Source organism: Vombatus ursinus, unplaced genomic scaffold (genome assembly GCF_900497805.2).
Source record: "Vombatus ursinus unplaced genomic scaffold, bare-nosed wombat genome assembly UNPS02014798.1, whole genome shotgun sequence".
NCBI classification, from domain to species: domain Eukaryota; kingdom Metazoa; phylum Chordata; class Mammalia; order Diprotodontia; family Vombatidae; genus Vombatus; species Vombatus ursinus.
In genome coordinates, this window is record NW_020954576.1 from 28669545 (window position 1) to 28693475 (window position 23931).

At 37.1% G+C, this 23931-nt stretch overlaps 1 protein-coding gene and 1 pseudogene across 4 annotated transcripts in view; one reads left to right on the forward strand and one right to left on the reverse strand.

Annotated features, from left to right (window-relative positions):
• Window positions 1-23931, reverse strand: part of LOC114050154 (protein dispatched homolog 1) — a 234920-nt gene that overhangs the window by 160381 nt on the left and 50608 nt on the right. The gene's annotated exons all lie outside the window — the stretch shown is intronic.
• LOC114050155 lies at window positions 7010-7285 on the forward strand (annotated as a pseudogene).

A 23931-nucleotide genomic window follows, 5' to 3' on the forward strand; every position in this document is an offset into this window, starting at 1 on the left:
ATATTCTACCCATTGCTCCTAGCTTTGCCTTTGGGGATTAAAAAGAGCACATCTAATACTTCCACATGAAAGTCTTTCAAATACATGAAGAGAGTTATCATATTCCTCCTTAGCCCTTTTCCAGGATAAGTACCTCCAGGTCCTTCAACTAACCTTCAGATGGCATGGACTCAAGGCTCTTGACCATTCTGACTCATCCTTTGGAAATTCTCTAATGCTTACCTACTGTAACAGGGCATTCAACAACAACAACAAAAAAAAAAAAAACGAGTTATATTGATGAAACTCTTCTGTTATGTCCCTGAAGATAAACTCAGCTTCTGCATTAAAGATGAAAAAAAAAAGATCTGAATTTTATGTGTGTATATCTACATTTTAAACATTTTTAAACACTTTAAACATATCACCTAGATTGCAATAAAAATAACTGCAGTTAATGCACCAATATCTGTTGCAAAGGAAAGAGGAAGAGAAATTTTGTAAGAACTAAATTTATACAAATGAACTCAGCGTATGCTTTAATATTTAATATTTGGAGGCTTTGATACAGAAGTGGGCATTTGGAAGGGCATCAAAAATACACTGAGAGCATCATTCAGAAGAAAAGAGTTGCCAAAGTCTTATATATTATTCAGAATCCTCCAACTCACGTATTATGAATATTTTCTTCAAGAAAGGCGTTGGGAGGTATTACACACGGTGAGCACAATTTCAAAATGAAATTGATTATATATTAACAGGCAGAAAATGACTAGTGACTGATGTGGGAGTCACTTTCCTTCTTTTAACTTTATTTTATTTTTAATTTATAGAATAAAACAAGCATTTCCATAACATAGTATAGTAAAAAAGATGATAGCACTTGAAACTGCAAATCTATTATATACAACTTGCTATTCCTTCTAAATATATAGTAAAATTATCATGTAAATTTCTTTTTCTTTTTTTCCTTTTTTTCTTCCCTCCTTCCCCACCCTAGAGATGGCTACTATTAGACACAAATAGGTGTGTGTGTGTGTGTGTGTGTCTGTGTGTCAAGTCATTCTATACGCACTTCTATTTATCAGTTCTTACTCTGAGTCCCTTTCCAAAACAGTAATCTGTATAATCAGACCCCCAATTTGTCAAAGGAAAGTTCAAAGTCAGCATCAAATTAGAAGAAAGAATAAAAACAAGAAGACACAGCATCCACATTATTTAAACAAGTTGTTGACACTAAAAAAAGGGGAGGGGGAATAGATACATAAGAATAGACTACCACCATTTCCTTTTTTTTTTTAAATGTTTTAACAAACATTTATTCTCTCTCCCTACCTTTCCTCCCATTTAAACAATAACTTCCCCACCCCCCAATAAAAAAACTTTACAACAAATATGAATAGTCAAGTGAAGAATATTCTCTCATTGTCCAAGTCCAAAAATACAAATCTTATTCTATATTTTGAGTCCGTCATCTCTGTCAGGAAATGGGCAACATGCTTACTTTGCTCCTGTGGAATTCTGGTTTGTCTTTGGATTGAACAGAGTTCTAAAATCTCTCAAAATGGTTTTTCTTTATAAGATGACTGTTAAATAAATGATTTTTTCTGGTTCGGCTCTCACTTCATTTGGCAGCAGTCCACGCGGTTCTGTCCAGGTTTCTGGGAAACTGTCTGTCTCATCATTTTTCTAGTATAATAATATTCTATTACAATCAGATATCATAATTTGTTTCGCCTTTTTCAAATAGGTGGGAACCCTTTTTAATTTCTAGTGTTTCACTACTATGAAAAGAATTGATTTAATTATTTTATACATATGGGTCCTTTTCTTCTTTCTTTAATCTCTTTGGAGTATGAGGGGGCAGGTCAAAGGGTATACACACAGTTCAATGGCTTTGAGAACATAATTCGAAATTCCTTTCTAGAATGACTATAGCTACTCACAATTCCACCAACAATGAATTAATAATAATAACAATTATTATTATAATAATAGCTTTTATGTAGCAGCTACTATGTCAGGCACTATGCCAAGCAGTTTACAAATAATATCTCATTAGATCCTTGCAATAACTCTGCAAGGTAGGTGCTATTATTTCACAGGTGTCTATTTCACAGTTGAGAAAACTGAAGCAAATAAACATTAAGTGATTGCTGAGACTCACACAACTCATTATCTGAGGTCAGGTTTGAATTCAGGTCTCCCTGCTTCCAAGCTCAGTGCTCTAGCCACTGTGCCCCTGGCTGCATTGATGTGCCTGTTTTTCCACAGTCTCTCCCACATTTGTCATTTTTGTTTTTTGTCATCATTGGCAGTTTTATGGGTATGAGACAGAATCTGGGTTGTTTTAAGTTGCAACTTTCTAATTATTAGTGACAGTATTTTTTCATGGTTTCATGGTTGCCAATAACTTGGATTTCTTCCTTTCAGAACTTCCTATTCCTTTTGTTTGACTCCTACCACTTTCTAAGAAGTTTACTGATATAAGTTAGTCAACATCTTAGCACAGTGCCTGGCACATAGCAGGAACTTAGCAAATGCTCATTGACTTGCTGACACAACCAAGAGACCAAAAAAAACTTGAAATTATTTCAGCCAGCAAACACTTAACTTTCTCACCAAGTTTAGAAAAATATCAGCCAAGAGCAACAGATTTAAAATATAAACTCATTTGTAAAATCTTATAGAGGAGAAATGGTAGATGATTACGATCAGGAGTTGTCTCATAAAACATCAAGAAAGTTAAAGAAAAATAAGTTTACAAAAAGCTTGGCAAAAGACTCATATGTCAGGTCATCTGAAGAGGATTCAAGAATGAGGCAGAAAGGAAGAAAATGAACAGATAAAAAATGAAAATATTTCTTTAACAAACATTTTTCTCTATCAATGATATTAGAGCAACTACATTTGAATACTAATATATATGAAGAAGTAGAAATGGTACCAAGTAAAAACAAAGATGGAAAGAAAAGATGAATTAGACCAAGTATACACAGATATAGAAGTGATCATTTCAAGGGATCAATTCTTAAGCTGTATGAAAGCGGGGTGGATGCCAAATACTTGGGAAAAAGTAAGACATCATTACTATCATTACTCCATTACATCAATACTATCATTATCATCATTACTTTCCAAGAAAATGAAATAGAGAAAATATGAGTAACCACTGACCCATATGCATTACACAATCTTTTTGAGAATAAGCTATATACATATCAAGAACTTATTTGTTAAAGGTATGAAAAGGGAACAGGTGTTTTGCAAATATATTCTGTTGCTATACAGTCATTTCAGACTTTCTGTGATCCCATCTGGGGTTTTCTTGGCAAAGATACTGGAATGGTTTACCGTTTCCTTCTCCGGCTCATCTTAAAAATGAAGAATTGAAGCAAACTAGGTTTAAGTGACTTGTTCAGGACCATACAACTAATAAGTGTCTGAGGCTGGATTTGAACACAAGAAGATGAGCCTTCTTGGTTCCAAGACCACTGCTCTATCCACTGTACCATCTAGTTGCCCCCAAATATATTCTACACCAGAAGAAATAGCAAAATACAGTGGATAGAGAGCTGACCTTGGAGTTAGAATGAATTAATGAATGAAAAAGAATTTATTATTCACCTACTATGCACCATGCACTCTACTAAGCATGGAAATACAAATATAATAGTGAAGATGGTTCCTGCTCTCAAGGAACTTACATTCTGAAAAGAGGAAATAGTTGAGTGGTGGTCAGGGAGGGGTATTTTGGATCAAAAAGTAACAGGAATAGTGAGTAAAGCCATAGGAGAGTAGATTGATACACTCTAATAGCAATGGCAACACTGATTCAATTATAGTTCCAGAACCAGAAATCAGGAAGAAGGGCAATAAGGAGACAAGGCAGCTGGCAAGAAGATGGCTGAGAATACAGATGAAGCTAGCCTGGCCTGACAGGGAAAGCATAGGAGCACTCATCAATTAGAAAAGATGGGGGTGGAGGTAGTGTTGTATGGGGGGGATGTCTAAAAGGAAATTCCTTGAAGGCATGGTCTCTGGTCAGGGCAACAAGAAAGTTAACAAGTAGATGCCTAGGGAGTAAAAAAGGACCTGGATCCAAGTCTCACTTTCGACCCATGCTGACTGTATGATCCTGGACAAGTCTTTTAATCTCTCAGTGTCCATTCACAACTCTCTAAAACTAGTTACAGAAAAGGTAAAGATATTCATTGATAGGTGAAGTTCTTCACCAGGAACTCTTTATATTGATGAAACCTCTGGTCCAGTTCCCCGCCCCCCCAAAAAAAATTCTACATCAGACCGTATCTTAATAGTCACATAACTAGTGTAGAGAATATAAGATGCCATTGTGCTTATTTGCAGATTATAAAAGAGCATCTCACAGAATGGAGTGAAATACTCCCTTAAAGACTTTCTCCAACAAAATATCACCCATGCATTGCTCAAAAGCTTATAAGATTCATAGAATGCTATAACAAGAAAGATAATTTTGTTTTCTGATTATAAATATCAGGCAAGGCATAAAATAGAGAGAAGTATGCCAACCAAAGTTGTTTGTCACTGTCACTGAGGATATTCAGTTCAGACTACAAAAGGAAAAATAATTTCCCGTAGACAATGAGTTCTTCTAGATGCTCGTATTTATGAATGGAATTGTGCTGATTGGACCAAGCTCCAGAACACCAAGCTCCAAGTCTCTTAAACGAGATTCATAATCACTCAAGATTTCAGCCTAACTATCCATACGTGAAGAATGCCTTTTTGTCTAGACCAGAGGTTCTTAACTTGTCCACAAACAGATTCAAGGGGTTCATGAATTTGGATGGGGAAAAAATGTCATTATTTTAGTTAACTTCTAACTGAAATTTATTATTTCCTTTAATTATCTGAAAAATATTATTCTGAGGAGTCCATAGACTTTACCAGACTGCCAAACAGTTCCATGACACAATATTGAGAACCCTTGGACTAGACTCCAGTGGGGAAGAAAGGAGAGGGGTCACTAGTCACTAAAGGAAGAAAAGGAAACTTTATCTTTCTATTATCATAGCTAGACACCTTTCTAGACCATGACACAGCTCAGTGCAAAATTAATTGGGGCAGTGTACCAGTATCTTAGAAAGCAACTACAGATAGATAATAATTGAAGAGAGAAGGAGCAGGCTGGATTACCTTTGGAAAATTGTACAGTGCTTATAATGACCTCAAATCATTCCTGGAAAAAAGGTCCATCTTTTTAAACATCAATATTCCTCTAATGATGATTATGGCCCCAGGGGTCAAAAGCCCCCAATTCATTGAGAAGTCCGCCAACAGAAAACTTATGTGAGGATATCAAGAACACACCTAGAGAAGAAGAGGTTAACGAGAGGAGAATTTCAGGAAAAAGATCACAAGTCTGGCACAAAGGCATGTTACAATACTAGTGATGGAGTATTTCAATTATCCAGAAATCTGCTGGAAATCTTTTGTGAAAGCACAGCAGTTAATAAATTCTGGATTGGCCTCAAGAAAAGTTCCATCCTTCAAAAGGCAAAGGAACAAATAAGGGAAAATTTTATCCTGTACATGATTCTCACTAAGAGGGAAAAACTGGGGGCAGCTAGATGATGCAGTAGATAGAGCTCCAGCCTTGGAGTCAGGAAGACCTGAGTTCAAATCCGACCTCAGACACTTGACACTTACAAGCTGCGTGACCCTGGGCAAGTCACTTAACCCCACTGCCTAGCCAAAAAAAACTGGATGCTGGAATGGAAATTATGAGAACTTTGGAAGGAAGTAAATACTCCCTCCTAGAGTTCGTAACAGAAAAAGAAAGAGCTAGAATTGTCTGACATGGAATCTAGATATTAAGAGATCAGATTTCAAACAGTTATAGGGAAAGACAAATAAGATTCCATAGACCAAAATTCCACAGGGAAAGTTGGTCCAGTAGAGATAAGAAACTCTTAAAAATCGGAGGCTGAAGATGCAAAGGTAAACTATTCTGACAAGGAAAAATAAGATGGGATCCACAGGGAACTCACCAAGCAACTTAGATGTTTAAAAAAAAAAAAGAGAGTAGTACGGAAAAGCAAGGTTAAGTAAGAGGACAAATATAAGAACGTGGAAAAGTATTAAATTCCTTATTGAGCTGAGGCTGCTGAAAAAGTCTGACCACAAATACGATCTGACATGTTTTTAAGTCATATTGAGGCAGAGAGGAGGATCCAAAAAAAAAACAAACCATCCCTGCTCAGAGTGGATGTGCTGATGATAAATGACAAAAGAGAGAAGGCAGAGCAGCTCAGGTCTTAGTTTACTTCTGTTTTCTCTACAAAAGAGATCACCTTTGTCCTGGAAATAACAGAACAAAAAGAGCTAAAAGAAGGTTGATAGGCAAAATAAGTAAGAAAATTGTAAGAGATCTCCTAGCTACCCTTGAGTCAACCGGCCCATATCAACCACATCTCCTGGTCCTGAAAGAACTGGGGGATGTGACTGCTGAATCACTGTCAGTCAATCAACAAGCATTTATTTGTCAGGCATCTACATGTCAAACCCTGTGCTAAATAGTGAGAAGCGAGAGCATCTCAGGCGTAAGCAACAGCTACGGAAAATGTTTGGAGTCTGGAGATGGAATGTCATATGCAAGCAAAAAAGGACACCAGTGTCACCAGATCTCAGAGTACATGAAGGGGAATAAGGTATAAGAAGATTGGAAAAGTAGAAAGGGATTCAGTTATGAAAGGCTTTAAAAGCCAGACAGAGGATTTTATATTGAATTCTGGAGATAATAGGGAGTCCCTGGAGTTTACTGAATAGGAAGTCAGATCCAAGCTTTAGGAAAATTAATTTGACAGCTGAGTGGAGGGTGGATTAGAGAGAGGAGAGACTTGAGGTAGGGAGACCAACTAGAAGGCTTTTGCAATAGTCCAGGGATGAGGTGATGAGGGCCTGGGTGGTGGTAGCAGTGTCAGGGGAGATAAGGGGACATATAAGAGAAACACTATGAAAGTGGAAATGTAGAAATAGCCCTCCCAAAATGGCAGCCTCCAGTAGGGCACAAGTGTTAGATCACTACCAGGTGATGTGCAGAGAGCATGGCAAGTTCACCTCCTACAATTACAGAACTTATGCCATCAGGAGGTTAAGAGAAGCCTTCGGAAAAAATAAGAATGTAAAGGATTTTGTACAAATACAAATGCTAGTGAATAAAGCCAAAAGAAACCTAGAAATAATTCAGCAACAGACCCACATTAGCGAAATGTACTCAGCTGACAAGCTTGTTACGGAGAATCAGAAGAAGCCGAGGACCTAACCAAGTTGGGTGGTTCACCTACATTCCTCATCTTCACCTCTTATGGAGAATATTTCAAAATTGTGTTTCTTGGTTCTTTTGACAATAAAAAAAAGTATGTAAGAAAAAAAAGAAACATAGAAACAACAGGACTTGGCAAATGATTGAATATGAGAATGGAGCTGGTGTGAGAGGAAGTAAGAAACAGAGAAGAGAAGAGATGGTGAAGAGATGGCACTGATGAAGCTATCCAGAAGATAGAAGCCTCCCAATCAACCAGAAGAAGCCTCCCAATCAATCAATTGAATGAAGCAGATCACCTCCAGCTGATCAACTGTTGCTCTGGGCCTTGACTCTCATTTTGCTGACAAACTGCTTTGGCTCAACTTTGACCATCCATTGTCCTCCTCAAGTCTTTCCCCAACCCAAACTGTTCTCCATTCAGCCCCCAACACGATTTTCCTAAATTGCAGATACAATCAAGTCACCTTCCTAACTCAAAAAACTACAGTAGCTCCCTATTGCCTCCAAGGTCATATACATGTTTGTTTGGCATTCAAAGCTCTTCATAACATAGCCTTTCCTTTCCAGTCTTCCTTTTTTTTTTTTTTACTTTTTTTCTTTATTTTTTTGGCTAGGCAATGGGGTTAAGTGACTTGCCCATGGTCACAGAGTTGGTAATATGTTATATGTCTGAGGCCACATTTGAACTCAGGTCCTCCTGACTTCAGGGCCGGTTTTCTATCTACTGTGCCACCTAGCTGCCCCTCCTTTCCAGTCTTCTTATACCTTATTCTTCCATCCAGTGACATTGGCCTCTTGGTTGTTGCATAAACAAGATGCCCCATCTCTTAGCTCCAGGCACCTGCTCTGGCTGTCCCTCCATGCCTGCAATGTTCTCCCTCCTCATCTCCATCTCCTGGCTTTCCTGGTTTCCTTTAAGTCCTAACTAAAAATCCTTCCCAATCAAAAGGAAGCCTTTCCCAACTCCTCTTAACTCTACTGCCTTCCCACTTTGAATTATCTCCTATGTATCCTGCATATAGCTTATTTGTACGTATTTGTGGCTTGTCTCATTCAGTTGTGAGCTCCTGGAGGGAAGTGATTGTCTTTTTGCCTCTTTTTGTATCCCCGGCACTTAGCATGGTCCCTGGCACATAGTAGGTACTTAGTAAGTGTTTATTGACTGACTTTTAGTTACTAAAAGAAAAGGGAATGACTTCATGGAAATTGGGTCATGAAAGAAGAAAATATGTCAACAAGCAGAGATGACAAATGTTTCAAGAAGAGGGAAGAACCTACACAAATTAAGGGAATTTGGGAAAACAGGTCAAGTCTGAGGAAAATATCAGACCTAGAATCAGAAGAGGGGCCAGAAATCATCTAGCCCGATCTTTTCATTTTATTGATGAAGAAACCAAAGTTCTGCAAGGTTAAGACATATAGGTAATAATATAAGAATGAATTTAAAAGCCATTTATTAAATGTTTACTATGTATCAAGAACTGTGTAAGCCTACGAATCACAATTCAAACTCAGGTCTACAAATTCAGTGTTCCTTTCACATCTGGTCACCTCTCCTGGTGAAGGCCAAATGAGATGTGAGAAAAGATTGTTACACAGTTTGGCTGGAATATACACTATGAGAAGGAAAGGAATATGAAATATGGCTAGAAACATTAGAGTCAGATCATAGAAGGCCTTAAAATACAAAGCTAAGGAGTTTGTATTTTGTTCTACAAAATGAGCTCACAGTAAGGTCCTTCAGCAAGGTAATGATATGGGTAGATATGTGCATTAGGAAGATTATTTTGGTGGTTGTGTGATAGATCCAGGTCATTTTGCTGGTCACATAAACAGAGATTAAAGCATAGGGCACAATTTTATTAAAGTTTAATTTATATGATCAATAACTATAATCTACATGATGCTTCAAATTATCTTGAAAATATTTCTACAGATTGCAATTTTTTTCAAAAATCTGGTTTGTGTATGTTTACATTGGCAGTAATATAACTAAATTGTATTCAACCAAAAGATTTATACAGAGAGTCCAAAAAGCATTTGGGAACAAGAGTGACAATTGTTAAATGTCAAAGCAAACATAAAAAATAATTATTGAACTGTGTTTAATTGTTTGCAATATATTGGGTCTTTCATTATTTTTGTTTTAGAGTGCCAAGGAACAAAATGTAGAGCCAACTTCTAATGCATGCATAAAACTATTTAATATTTAATTATAAATTTCTAGAGCACATTTCACAAGTAAATTAAATCAGTTTGTAAGCATCGTTTTGAAGAAAAACTATTTTACTAAACTCAGGACTACCAAAATTATTGGTAACATGTGGCCTTAAAGAGAAGGGTTTTTTGTTTTTGTTTTAATTGCTAAGTTTTAGTATTTTACTATTAGATAAATGATTTAACAATTTTCCTTGAAAAGTAGGGTCAAAAAGTTCAAGCATTCTATTTCCATTTAGTTCAATTGGCTAAATTCTAAGTAATTATTCTTAAAAATTTAAGCATTCTAAAGCAACTCCCATCTCCTCACACTCAGTGACCTATGATTAAAATTAAGTAACTGTTGAACATACTGAGAAGTTAGTCTAAAATATGACTCTCAATAATTTGGACTATTTACTTAACATTACATTGATCAAGGCAAATCCTATTGTAATTGTTCTCTTCTGTTTCCTCAACCTCATGGCATTATGCTATGTAACATACTTTTTTGCACTTTAGAAAGTTCAATATCTTACTTAGAAACAGCTTTGAAAATTGGCACATTGCCTATTTGCAACTGATACTAAAGCTTAAATACCTTCCTAACAAAGTTACACTAACTTCAAAATATTCTAGGCTCTACCATTAAAATGTTTTTGTTTCGGTTACAGCACTAACGAATACCAAATGTTAGAATTTGTTTTAGCTGGTCTAAGGCATTAGGGATTTCACTTGAAAGAAAAGGTTGGATCAGTTTCCCATTATATAACTGAGAGCAGATCTGTCAATATGATACTATTCACTAATACATATAATGTTTGAAAGATTTAATACTTAAGTTTAAATTCAGGCATAAAAAAGTTAAATTCAGAAAGCCTACTCAATTAATTGTCATATTTTTTTTCCCTGCAGAGAAATAGCAAAATTTTGATTTCTATTCTCCACATGGAGACTCTCTTCTTGAACCTGGATAAGCACAACCTTCACCTTGATTGCTCTATCCCCTTAAAGTGCAGTGAGAATACTGTATGTACTTCCTTACAAATGTAAAAAGAATAAAAATTCTAAAAGAAGAAGAAAAACACTCTTCAAAGTATTTATAGTCCATAAAGGCTTGGCAAACAGCACCAATTTGACAGTACTTTTGGGCACAAACTTAACAAATTCTCTTATCCATCACTGCTAGAGTGATTCATTGTGAATAAGATATGAGGATTTCACATTCAAATGCTGGATCTTGAAGAGGATATTGAGATAAATGTGTCCCTCTCTCTACACTTTTTGATTTAACAGAAAGAGACTGTCCTTTTAGAAATATCACCAAAATGTTCCTTTACAAAGGCTGAGAAGCTAAGTAATGATTATCCATCACACACAATCTTGGGGGGCTGGGGGGCACACAGCATGTCCAAAGATGAGTATGTACAAAATAATTAGTGAAATAGAAAAACATTCCATAAGAAAACCATTCTGAATTCTGGACCCAAATTCTTATATCCATCTTTTTGACAGTTCTTATCATTTGGAAGTTTGTACTTTCATGGAATGAAAATCTCCCTGTATAACTTCCAACCACTACTGCACAGAAAAAGTCTAATCCCTCTATGACATGATAACCCTTTAAATACTTGAAGACAGTTCTCATGTCCCCCTTAAGTCTTCTCTCCAGATGAAAAACCCTAGAGTATTTTAATATTTTGATAATTGCATTTCAATTCATTTCCTTTGTATTTATATATTTTATTTTACATATTTAAAAACATTCTAAGGAGTCCATAGGCTTCACCAGATTGCCAAATGGGCCCATGATACTAAAAAGATTAATAATCCCTGTCCTACTAGGTCTCCCTCCTCAAATCTCTCCTATCTTTATCAATCCTCCATACAAGCCACTCAGAGGGATTTTCACTGATAGAAGAAATGTAAACAAGGCATATTCCAGTATATCCAGTTCTGATACCTGTAACACTGATTAAACTTTGACCATGTCACTCTCCTACTCAATAGGTACCTCCACTTTCTCTCTTTTCACTCTTTTCTTAACCCCTTACAATCCAGCTTCTGACATAATCATTCCACTGAAACTGCTCTCTCCAAAGTTATTGATGATTTCTTAGCTGCCAAATCCAATGGTCTTTTCCTTAATCCTCATTCTCCTTGACCTCTCTGCAGTCTTTGACACTGTTGATCACCATCTTCTCTCTAGGTTTTTGGGTCATTACTCTCTCCTGCTTCTTATCTTACCCAACCATTCTTTCTGCATCTCCTTTGCTGGGAGATCACACCCCATAACCCTCTAACAGTGCCACTCAGGGTTCAGTCCTGGGTGCTCTTCTCTTCTCCCTCTATACTACTTCACTTGGTGATCTCATCAACTCCCATGGGTTTAATTACCAACTCTATGCTAATGAATACCTATTCTGGCCCAAACTCTTCACTGACCTCCAATCTTGCATCTCTGACTGCTTTTCAAACATCTCAAATTGGATGCCTAGTAGACATCTTAAACTCAGTATATCCAAAATAGAACTCACTATCTTTCCCTCTAAACCTTCCCTACCTCCTGCCTTTGTTATTACTGTAGAGGGCAACACCATCCTCCCAGTCCCTCAGGCTCCAACTTAAGAGTGATCCTGGACTCTTCATTAATTCTCACCCCACCCCACTCCACCCCCACCATATCCAATCTGTTGCCAAGGCCTGTAGATTTCACCTTTGAAAAATCTCTCAAATTCACACCCTTCTGGGCAGCTAGGTGGCACAGTGGATAGAGCACTGGCCCTTAAGTCAGAAGGACTTGAGTTCAGATCTGGCCTCAGACCAAACACTTGACACTTACTAGCTGTGTGACCCTGGGCAAGTCACTTAACCCCAATTGCCTTAAAAAAAAATTCACACCCTTCTCTCCTTTGAAACTGTCACCACTCTAATGTAGGCCCTCATTACCTCATGCCTGGACTACTGAAAGAGCCTGTTGGTGGGTCTGTGGGTCTGCCTGCCTCAACTCTTTCCTTGCTCTAACCAGTCTTCCATTCAGCCACCAAAGTGATTTGCCTAAAGTATAGGTCCACTCATATCACCCAACTACTCCAACAGCTCTCTGTTGCCTCAAAGATCAAATACAAAATGTTCTGTTTGGCATTCAAAGTCCTTCATACTCTAGCTTCCTCCTACCTTTCCAGTCTTCTTATACCTTGGTTGTTGTAGAGGACCAAAATGACATCACTATGTTAGAGTCAAGTTACAATGAGTCCAACTACGACTGATCAGACCAATACGAGCTCAGAATGCTCTACACAGGTTGGGCACAAATAGTCCATGTGAACAGTCTTTTGATTCATGAGTCAGTTGAATTTAAGTGAGGAAGGGATGCACAAAGTTGTCAGCCTCAATCTCTTCCAGAGTCATCACAGTCCAGTTGGTAGAAGAGACAAGATGACTAGTGATGACTGGAGTCAAGTGATGGCCTTGGCGTCTTCGATGTTTAACCAAGCTCTAAGCACTCCACAGCTCCTGTTTCAGCTGCCTTCATGGCCATTAGAACAAATTGTTCTCATCCACCCATTCCACTGGGAGAAGTCATCACATGGTTGAGGTAGACACCCCCCTAACTCACCGAGGTGTAGGGTGTGTTCAGGGAAGACTAGTACCTCTGGTGTGAGGGCTGCCAAGACTTTTTCAGGGCTGCTTTCCACTTTGGTGTCCACCTGATCCACCTAACTCTCACCTGTGGCTCCAAGAAGCTGTAGTATATACAACTGCCACAACCCAGTAAAACGTTTTGGCAGACAGGCTAAACCAGGTTGAGGGTAACTGAGGAGTCTCAAACCCATCTTATAATTTAGTTTTGGACAAGTACTCTTTGATCCAATGATACTCTGGGCCTCCTGGCTACTCCACACACACACACACACACACACACACACACACACACACACTCACACACACACACACTCACACACAACAAGCTCTAGGCATTTTCTCTGGCTGTCCTCCATGCCTGGAACGCTCTCCCTCCTCCACTCTGATTTCATTTATATCTCAACTAAAATCTCATCTTTTACTGGACTGCAGTGCCTTATTATTTCCTATTTATCCTGTATATATTTTGCTTTATATATATTTGTTTGTAGGGTTGGTTCTATTTACATAGAATGTAAATTCCTTGTGAGCAGGGACTATCTTTTGTCTCTTTGTGTCACTAGCACTCAGCACAGTGCCTGGCATAGTAGGTTCTTAATAAATGTTTAATTGATTGATTCATTGAATAAATCCATGATTCCCTATTACCTCTAGAGTCAAATACAAACTGCCCCAAAATTCACTGTCTCTTTGCCATTGCCTCCTAGGATCTTTTGTTTCCTTTAAAGTTCAGCACAAACATTGCCTTGTCTAACATGAGATCTGTGTTGATCTCACCAGCTGTTAGCACCTCCTTGTACCAAATTATCTTGTATGATATATCTCTATCTGTATCTGTATCTGCATCTACATACATACACTTTTGTATGTCCATGTCTCCCCTATAGAATGTAAGTTCCTTGAGACTGGGGAGGGTTGTTTCATTTTTGTCTTGGTCTCCCCAACACCTAACATGGTACTTTGTATATAATAAGCGCTTTCTAACACTCTGTGATTATAAGGAAAGTCTGTGGCTTTACAGAAACACTTGATCGTTGAGAAGCTACTTATCTGTTTGTAAGTTCTATTGATGTATTAAGTTCAAAGACTAGAAACACTGTACACAAGCTATATCATCTTTACTCCCTGCAGATATGACCTTCATAATTAGCATTTAATGTTTATTATGCCCTGAGCTTTTATATAAGGATGATATAATATCTATTTGGATAACATTTGTCTTTTTGCAAAACCACAGCTAAAATCATTGTCATCGTTAGCCAACATTCTATATATAAAGTCCCACATGATAAACAATTGCTCCCTGAATGTAGTGTTAAGTGTAGTGTAGTGTTAAGGAAATAAGTTCTCTCTAGTAGCTGTTACTAATGCAACAGAAGTTAACAGGAATTTAATTTGAGAGAAAATAACTATATAACCCACAGTGTTTTCCTTTTTGTTTTAGCTACATGGAAACTCAGAACAAAGTCTATTATCTATTATTTAGCCCTTTTTAACTCGATTTTCATTAAATTGTCCTGTAAGATACTGTCTTAAATGTTATAAGCCATCTCACAATTAGAGAATAAATCCTAAATATTTAATAATTATTATACATACATATATATGTATATGAATATATGAATATATATATACATATATATTCAAGAGTCAGTCTTTCTACTTTTAACAAAAACTCAAAATATGCTTTCACTGAAACACCAACTAGCATCTCTGAAAGAACTAAGAGATATGCTGCCCTTTTAAAGTGTTTGAAAGTACAACAAAAATGTTTCATGATATCTAAACCTTGTTAAAATATGAGAGCCTACCATTACAGTGTTCAGAAAAGGACATAGTTATTGCTTGGTAGTTTATTTAAGATAAAGCTATTTCTTTTCTCCTACTCCTATTTCTCCACAAAAGTACAGGTAGGTCCCCATTAATGCAAATAATGAATCACCTGAAGCAGTATGATTATTCCAATTTGCAATTTCTACACTGGGCTGATACCAATGACCATTTTTTACATAATGATAAAAATTTGAATATGACCTCTTCCAGGGATTCATCATTTGCACTAATCAGGCCCTCACTGTATGTCAAAGTTACTTCAACATTTTGCCAACCACCAAGAAATACAAACCAAGAAAAAAAGTTTTTAAAAACATAACTTTCTAAGAGATGAGTCCAATTTTAGGAATATCTGATCCAGGACATTTAACTCTTTCTAAATACTTGTACATAATATATTCACTAGATTAATAACTCTCCTTAAGAATCTGACTGCTAAAAGAACAAGAACTTACGAATCCTATAACAGAAGTCACATGTATATACTCTTGGGATTTAAAAAAGAAGTTTCACATTGTCCCATTTCATCATTGCAAAAGTATTGTGAAGTAGGTAGTACAAATGTTATTATTACCATTTAAATTATGAGAACACTGAGATTCAGAGAACTTAAGTGACTTGTCTAAAATTACACAGCCAGAAAGCGTGAAAGTTTGCCTCTGGTTAAACAAAATTCATTATAGACACTAAGAACTAAAGTAGGAATAGCAAGGACTAACTCCTGAACAAAGAAAATAGTTTCCTAACTTAGAATTATTATCTACAAAGGAAACTTTCAGAAGAAGGGAATAAAACTTTCTTGAAAAAAAAAAAAACCAAAGTATTATCCTCTGCTACAGGTTGGTATTTATCTTTTTCCTTGTGCAGAAGGAGAAGGAGAGAGTGATGTGGACCTATGACAGCAGGTAAATCAATCAATGGAGATTGACATTTCTTTTTGTAATTTATAGTTCTGGAGGTGGGGTGAGAGTGGGGGAGAAAGGCACTGTGAGACTTAAGTGACTTATCTGTGACCATACAGTATGAGTCAGAGGCATAATGGAATATCTGATCTCTCTGAGACCATGACTGGCCTACTACCCACAATATCACATTTCCATCAAAGGTAGATGTTGCACTGGATTAGAGTTTAGGAGGTTAAGTTTCAAGACTTGGTTCTGCCACTGATTTACAATGTGACTGTGAAGAAGTCACTCAGATTTTTTGGACCTCAGTTTCCTCATCTGCAAAATAAGAGGATAGGACTACTCAACTACTATTTTGTGTCTGTTTTTTCTGTCTTTTATCTATCCTTGAGAAATAGCAAGTTTCTGACGTAATAAGTCTAGCCACAATGTCTTGTGAAGTATAGCCTCTATATTAGAAAGCACAGTATAAAAACTGCTGATAGAGAGGACAAATCAAAAATTAGTAAGAGAGCATCTAGATGTCCCTGATGAGCTTTTTTGTTGTTCAGTCGTTTCAGTTGTGACCAACTCTCTGTGACCCCATTTGGGTTTTCTTGGTAAAGATACTGGAGTGGTTTGCCATTTCCTTCTCTAGCTCCTTTTATAGATGAGGAAACTGAGGCAAACAGGGTTAAGTGACTTACCCAGGGTAACAGCTAGTAAATGTCTGAGCTGGATTTGAACTCAAGAAGATGAGTCTCCTTGACTCCAGGCCTGGCACTCTACCCACTGTGATACCTGCCTGCCTAGTTAGCTTAAGTTAGCAAACCCAAAAGATCTGCATCGAAAGTTACTGAAAGAATGGCGAATGCAATTGTTGAACTACTGTCAGGGCAGAGACTGTCTTAATTGTCTTTGTATCCCCAGCATTTAGCACAGTGCTTGGCACATAGTAAGAATTTAATAAATGATTTTTTATTCATTAATTCATTCATCTTGAAGAATGGAAGAGAAAAAAATGTCTTGATTTTCAGAAAATGGAAAAGGATAGGGTTTATAAATTACAGGCTAGTGAGTTTGGCTAGTAATTCTGGCAGTATTCTGAACCGTATCTTCTCTCATTCTCCTCCTTTTTTTGATGGAGTTCAGGCAGAAACTATTTCAGGACAACAGCTACCCTGTAATCTTTTATATTTAATACTCTACAGACTAATATACATATGGATAAAATAATTGCTTTTAGTAGTTGAATGAAAGTATTATGATGGAAGCTCATCTTCTGTAGATTCAGTGAAATCATCCTTGATACAACTCTAATAGTACAGAGGGTGAAGGGATAATAAGTACCTCATTCAGTTCCTACATGATTTTGATTTCTTCTGATAGGTATCTCGATATATTTTGAAAGAATTTCATTCCATGTAGCTTGGAGATTATGAATATTTTAGACAGCAACATCTATTAACATTTTTTAAGTTGTTTTGTGCATTGCTGGTACACCAGGCGATTACAGGCAACAGTTCAGTCAGGGTCAATGCTGCAGCTGCAGTACAGTTAAAGTGGTGAAGTTTTCAAGTATGTTTTGAAGTCTGTACCTGTAGCTTAAGAATTGGTCATCTGTCTGCCTCTGATCGATACAGAGTTTCTAATGTATAATTCTAGCCACTAGGTCATAGTTTGCTAAGTACTCAGTAGATATTAAATTTTTGCATACTGCAGTGATATACTACATAATTTCTACCATTTCTTTGCATAATTGTCATTAATTACTAAATTCCTTAAAGATTATCTTTCTGTAATATCCGGTTGCAATGACATATTCTGCTTTTTCCCCCTTCCTTTTCCACAAACATATCCACATGGCTTAATCATTTGATTGACGCAATATATTAATGGTGGAATTCATGTGGATTTCACCCACGTAGGGATTCCACTTTAGATCTTGGCCATTTCATAAGCTCAATCAAAAGGCGGTTTTGAACTTTCGGTTACATCCAACAAATCTGGTGACATATGTATATATGTGTCTGTATATACATAATATATATATATATATGGATTATTACTTGGTGAGGTGAGGTCCATTTGTTCCAAAAGTAATTCTGTAGCTTTTTTTTAACCCATTCATCAGTTGCTCTGAGAATGTTTATCAATCCTCTTTCTCTTTTTTAAAAAGAACTACTCATTTTTCTATAGTTACCTTAGGGTGATGGGCCCTGTATTCCATTAATGTTATACATGTTTTTGTTAGGTTATTTAATAATTAACATTTATTTTTATATAATATTATATATAAGTATGTGGGTTTACATGTATTATAGATAATATTTGTATAGTGTTTTAAAGTTTCGACTATGTCATTTAATATTCACAATAGCCTTATGAGGTAGGTACTACAAGTTTTAGTGAAACACTGCTGAAAGGGGCTAGAGGTCACACAACCATGCTGACCGGGTTTGAGTCCTCAGCGGTAGTCAGCAATTCTTTTATTCCTCTCAGATGGACTCGTTATCTCACTCACCCCACAGAAGCTGGTCCAAGCCTCCTCTTTTCTCCTCCAACCTCAGACACCATTATCTCTCCCCTTCCACTTCCCCCTCAGCAAGAGGCTCTTGCTTCCTACTCAACCGAGAAAATCAAGAACATCCACCATCAGGTTCCCTCTCCTTGGTTACCATAATACCCCAGAACCCTCCCCCCCAAACAAACCCTCAAAAAAGATATCACTATGTTGGCTCTTTGTTTGCTCCATTTTCCAATGGGAAAAGACGGTTCCTCTCCTTGCCAAGCCCAACCCCTCTATGAATAAAATCCCATCTCCTCCTGCCTCCTCTAGTCCCCTTCCCCGACTCACACCTCTTCAGCTATCGCTTCATTTCCCACCCTGCTGAACTCATTTTGGGCTTCTTTTGACTGACTTCTCCACTGGGCTCCACTCCCCACCCCCACCTTCTCTGCACCACTGCCCAACTTCCTTTTTGTTGTGTTGTCTTCCTCCACTGGATTATAAGCTCCTTGAGGCAGGAACGCTCTTTCTTCTTCATATTTGTATCCTCGAGGCTTAGCACAATACATGGCATATACTAGACAACAAATAAATGTTTATTGACCATTATTTATTTATTGACACAATAGCTGCCCTAGTTCAGATCATTATTTTGATCTGGGGCTTTGGCCGCTGGACTACTTACTGCAGGCTCCTAACTGGTCTCCCTGCATCCAGCCTCTCACTTCTTCAATTCATCCTCCACAGAGCTGCCAAACTGATATCAATCATAGTTTTGATCAAGTAATTCCCCTGCTCAAGGAGTTTCAGTAATTCCCTAATGTCATCTGGAAACTACAAACTCCTCCATTTGACATTTAAAGTCATATCTGACTCCAGCCAATCTTTCCAGGCTGACTTCACATTACTCTCCCTCACATACTCTGTGTTCCAACTGAACTGGTCTACTGACCATTCTCCATACATAACACTCCACTTCTGCCTGCTTCTAGGCCTTGGCACAGGCTGTCTTCCATGTCCGGAATCCTCTGCCTCTTAGAACCCTTAGCTCCAAGACTCAGTTTAAGTTCCATCTCCTACAAGAGGCCTTTCCTGGTCAGATAGGCTTCTAAATACAGGTACTGATGACAAAGAACCAGTCCTTTCCTCCCCATTTTCTTGGGAACTGAAATCAACCAGAATATTCCTTATATTCAGATTTCTAAGGAAAAAAGGTAGTAAATTTTACAGAGAGATTTCAGGTACTTTGAGCCTCTATTTTTTTAAGGCTAATTACTCACTCAGACAAAACTAGTAAACTAGTGACAATCATTTTCAAATCATATGTACAATACATTGACTTTTCAAAAGTGATTCATCAAAGATTTATATTTCCCAATTACATATATATGTGTGTAAAATATATGTGTATATATGAGTGTGAGTGTGTGTGGGTGTGTGTATATAAAGAAAATACAAAAAGCAGGCATTACTATTTGCACAGATCACAGAAAAAAACAGTTATTTTTCAAGCATTGAAATGATGTACAACCTACAATATATAACATATTCATTTGAAGTGTCATGAAGTTTTATTTCTTCTACAGTTAAGTTACAATGACTATTAAGTCATTTTGAAACAATATTGTTATCATAGCTCACTTTTCCTCTTGAAGACTTCTAATAGAAATTACCAATCATATTTTTTTTCCCCAGCAAATCCCTTTAACAGTTTTATCACATGATTAAGCATACAATATAAAGATTTCAAGGCTTAAACTGATAATTAATTTTTCATGACATGTTCAAATATTTTTATTGACTAGGGTCCATATTTCAAAGACAAGAGAATATGTAACACCTGTTCCTTACAAATGTTTAAAGTTCTCCAATCATACAATCAATGACAGCTGCTTAAGGGTCTAAACTATAAAGTATAAAGAATGATTATTAGATGCTGCACAATACTGTGAACAAGTCAAAACTTTACTTATCAGGAAAAAGCACTTAATGAAGGCAACATTCTGTAAACACAGGCAGAGACGGCATATTGTTTGTTTTACCTTTTAGTTCATAATGGATTATCCACAGTACATTTATACTAAAAGGTGTATGTATGTATCTGTTGCAACATCCAGAGGCCTTAACAAAGGTGGGCTACTGTATAACTAGCATTCACCCTTTCACATTTTTATTTTTTTTAAATTTTATTTATTTATTTATTTCACATTAATATTGAAACTAGCTGCATTGTGGAATTGGTCCTTAGACCATCTTTCAAGAATTTCAAGATTCTAAGTAATTCATTAAATAAAGAGACTCAGGAAATAGTCTGCTTTAAAGATAGGGTTTTTAATCCAATGACGTCAACTATTTTATCATTATTATAATAAGTATAAGAACATACAGTAGGTATAATAACCCAGTATGTATTAGAACATAATGTACAGGAGGATGTTTGCCCTATAATCATGTGCCTTGCTTTACACAATAGGTAGATTCCTTACAAGTCAGGTGCAAGTGAAATCTTCCAGGGGTGGGGAGGGGAATCATATTTTAAATGTATTAAAGAAGACCATTTCAAAAGTCCTACTACCAATATTTCTTCATGGCATAGAAGTGACCAGGGATTCTTGAAGACTACACCAGAGGAGTACAGGCTCTGAAAGATGCTACCAAGCTAGAAAAATTCAAATACACCTCCAGGAACAATCTACATGTCACTTTCTAAAGACTCATCTATCTAAAGATAGAAAAGCTCATCATAAATGAGTTGGCCACTGCCATAAATTCTTTGTCCATGGGAACCCAACAAACAACAGGATGGCCCTCAGTACTGTAGTTCTGAAATGACAATAATAAGAGTGGCAAGAAAAGGGCACACAAATCATAATTTTTAGACTGAATAACATAAACATTTGAGAGGCAGTATGACCTAATGAATAGAAAGTTGATCTCAGGACCAGGAACTGCAGGAACAAGTTCCACCTGTGACACTTGGTCAGGGCAATTCTCTGACAGTCTAAGATGGAGAGAAGGGGTCTGCTTGCATTGGTAGGAGTGTCCTCATCTGCCCCTATCCCTTATAAACATTTAACTCAGTTGGAATACTGGAGGAAATGAACAGCATCAATACTGACATTCTCACTTTAAGTGAAACCAGAAGTAGAGAGAAAATATAACTAAATGCTAGGATAGTTAACAGAATCTTCTTGGAAAGACGAATACAGCAGTTAGCAGAGTTAGTTTCATCTAGCAACCAAAGGTAATAAATTACAACATTTCACAGAATGACAAAATCACAGACTCAACTCAGGTGCAGCCTCCAATGATAAGTTTTTCCTGATACACCCTGGTGTTAGTGCTGCCTCACCCTCCTCAAATTATCTTGGACCTACTGAACTGTGCACAAGCTACATCCACCTAGTACAGGGTAGATACTTTTTTGTGTCCTTTATGCCTTTGGCAAGCTGGTAAGCCCAATGACTACTATAATGTTTTTAAAAGCATAAAAAAAAACACACACAATCACAACAGATACCAGTTATAGGGAAACACAGTTATGAAAATATTAAAAGTTCCAAGTTCACAGATCCCCTGAAATGTATGTATTTGGACCTTGGTTAAGAATCCATGACCCAGGGGGCAGCTAGGTGGCACAGTGCATAGAGCACCGGCCCTGAAGTCAGGAGGACCTGAGTTCAAATCCAGCCTTAGACCAAACACTTGACACTTACTAGCTGTGTGACCTTGGGCAAGAAACTTACCCCCCCTTTCCCCCCCAAAAAAAAAAAAAAAAAAAAAAAGAATCCATGACCCAGTAGAAAGAAATCTCCTTGAGGGTAAGGGCTGTTTCATTTTTGTCTTTGTACCCCAAGTTCCAAGAGAAGCACTATCAGAAGTATTCTGAAGCCAACTCTAGAGCCAGTGTTAAATTTCAGTGTGAGAATTTAAACTTCAGAAATCTGCTCCTAATCTATTGTTTTGATGATCATCTAGAGCAAAGAGAGTGTCAGTAACATAGATCAAACTTAAAAGTGTGTGCATATATTTTTCCCCCAGAGAGCTGGAAAAAAAAATACTTTTTCCCTATAGAAAGTTGTTGAACACTTTCCAGTATACCCTTGCATTGCTCTATAAACATTGCCTGAGCTCAGCAAGAAGGTTCAGGCAATGAACCCATCACCAGATGGGAGACCAAACTGCTAATAATAATAATTAGCATTTATATAGAGCTTTATGGTTTGCAAAGGGCTTTATAACACTTTGCCTGTATCTCATTTGAACCTCACCCCTGGGCAGTATGGTATAATGGGTAAAGTGCTGAACTTGGAGACCTGGGTTCAAATCCCACTTCTGATACTAACTAGTTTTGTAAGCATGGGTAATTCCTTAATACATATTCACAATGTTATAGACAGGTTTCAATCTGTATTGGTGAAAGGAATTCCCACACCAACAAAATCACAGATCTCTGACTGTTATTTATTAATGTACCAGAAGTGCCTAGCACTTTACAGCAGAGGTGCTTTGTACAGAATAACTTAATAAATGTTTGCTGAATTGAATGACCAAGTCAACAAGCATTTATTTAGCATCTACAAGTCAGGCATGGTTTTAAGTTCTGGGAAAGTCAAGCAAAAAATAGTCCATCCTCTCAAGGAGCTCACAGACCATTGAGGGAAAATATGCAAATAATCATGTACTGACAAGATATGGACAGGATAAATTAGAGATAATCAACAGAGAGAAGACTTTAGCATTGAGGACCAGGAAAGACTTTTTGTAAAAGGTGGGATTTTATCTGAGACTTGAAGGAAGCCAGGAAAAGTAGGAGACAGAGATAAGGAGGAAAAGGGTTTCAACTATGAAGGACAGCAAGCAAAAATGTAACGTTAGGAGATGGAATGTCATGTGTAAAGCTGGTGGTATAGTGGATAGGGTGCTGGGTCTGGAGTCAGGAAGACCTGAGTTCAAATCCATCCTAAGACACTTGTTGTGAGGCTCAGATGAGATAACTGTAAAAGCACTTAGCACAGTGCCTAGCACATGGTAGGTGCTATATAAATGCCTATTCCTTTGCCCACCATCCCTCATGTGCAAGAAACAGAAAGGAGGTCAGTGTCACTGGATATCAGAAGGGACTAAGGTGTAAGAGGGCTGGAAAGTTGGGAAGGGACCAGGTTATGAAGGGCTTTATAAGCCTAACAGGATCTTATATTAGAGATTCTTATATTGGGAGCAAAAACAAAATAGCCATAATTTTCTATCCCAAGTTGGAAGAAATTTTAGAATATTTTATATTATGATCCAAGTCCATTCCTACATTATATTAATGGCCATTCTGAAAGACATACTATAACAGCTTTGAAAATAAGTATAATTTTACCAGATTTTACCAGCTTTGAAATAAGTATAATTTTACCAGATTTTACTAGCTTTCAAAATAAATTTTACAGATCACAGAAATTTCCAGAACACCATCACCCTGCCTGCTATGCTCCCCTTTCCCTCTTCCCAAAGGAATAAATGCAGTCAATGCAGTAAAATAGTTGTTTTTTTCTCCAATAAAATAAATTTTAAGTTGCCTTGGGCAC